The sequence below is a fragment of the Salvelinus sp. IW2-2015 genome, linkage group LG4q.1:29 (genome assembly GCF_002910315.2).
Source record: "Salvelinus sp. IW2-2015 linkage group LG4q.1:29, ASM291031v2, whole genome shotgun sequence".
NCBI classification, from domain to species: Eukaryota; Metazoa; Chordata; class Actinopteri; order Salmoniformes; family Salmonidae; genus Salvelinus; species Salvelinus sp. IW2-2015.
Genome location: NC_036842.1, coordinates 73,773,016 through 73,774,428, shown reverse-complemented (window position 1 = coordinate 73,774,428; position 1,413 = coordinate 73,773,016). Strand labels below are relative to the sequence as shown.

The 1,413-nt window shown below is 43.7% G+C and overlaps 1 pseudogene; it reads right to left on the bottom strand.

The window, feature by feature from the left end:
- LOC111961001 (semaphorin-3D-like) overlaps window positions 1–1,413 on the bottom strand; it is a 69,182-nt pseudogene that overhangs the window by 27,924 nt on the left and 39,845 nt on the right.

Here is a 1,413-nt window from a genome sequence, read left to right as displayed (position 1 = left end):
GGTAGGAGTACTCAAATATACATAGAAAGGACAGGGCTCCCAGTGTTAGGGTTAGGGTAGGAGTACTCAAATATACATAGAAAGGACAGGGCTCCTTTATCCAGCACAAGGGCCCTAAACTAACCTCCCTACTGAACTTGGCCCACAGACTAACCTATCGCTATATACATGCAATTATAGAAAAGGCAGGGGTAATGGCTTTAGCGTTTTCTAAATGGGATTATCTTCAAAGACTCTGTTATTCCATTTATCCAGAGAGGAACCCCTCTATGGTCGGCTATAGACACAGGACAAGGAATCCCTCTCCTGCCTCATCGGCCTTACAGCTTACTCCCAAGTCGTAAACTGGGAATGTTGCAATAGAGCTTGGAATTTCTATAGTGGGAAGACTCCAGCGACAGTCTCCCTACTACCAGAAAATACCAAATCCCACGTAGCTGGGATCCAGTGTTGTAAAGTACTTAAGTAAAGATACTTTAAAGTACTACTTAAGTTGTTTTGTGGGTATCTGTACTTTATAATTTATATTTTTGACAACTTTTACTTTTACTTCACTACATTCCTAAAGAAAAGAATGTACTTTTTACTCCATACATTTTACCTGATGCCCAAAAGTAATCGTTACAATTTTAATGCTTAGCGGGACAAAAATGGTTCAATTCGCACACTTATCAAGACAACAACCCTGGTCATCCCTACTGCCTCTGATCTGGCAGACTCACTAAACACAAATAATGAATTTCTAAATAATGTCTTAGTGTTGGAGTGTGCTATCCATAAATTTAAAAAACAAGACAATTGTGCAGTCTGCTTTGCTTAATTTAAGGAATTTAAAGAACTGTGAACATGGAAGGAGTTAAAGCTGGGGGTTTGGGCTACAGGAAGGGGCTACGAACTACCGGTAGAGCATAAAGAAGGAGCAGGGGTGGAGCAGGACCCAAATGGTACTGGACCAACTAGCCTACTGTCCTACTTCATTCTTACTCCTACACTGTCTTGGGACCAGACCTTAGACTGTCCTGTCAGTAAGACCACAAAGTGGTCCGTTCCTTTGTTGGCAGACTACACAAGAGGAATGTACTAGGAGGTATTGTCCCAGGGGGATTTAAGCACATCTGTGGAGAGGCCAGCTCTGTAGTAGAGGAAATAGATCTATCAATGTACACTCGTCCTGTTAGATGTCTGTCCTCCTCCTCGTCTCTTCCCTGACCTCTTCTCAAAACATCCCTCACTCACCTTCCTTCACCATTCTACACCTCTCCCCCATCTCACCTTGCAGACGCGTGCCACGCGGGACAGGACACTCTTATCGTTGCTGTCACGTGATGACTCGCGAAAGAAGAAGTAGATCTTGTCATCGTCTGGGTTGTAGGTGTCTGACACAGGATGGGCTGATACAAACCTGGCCTCTAG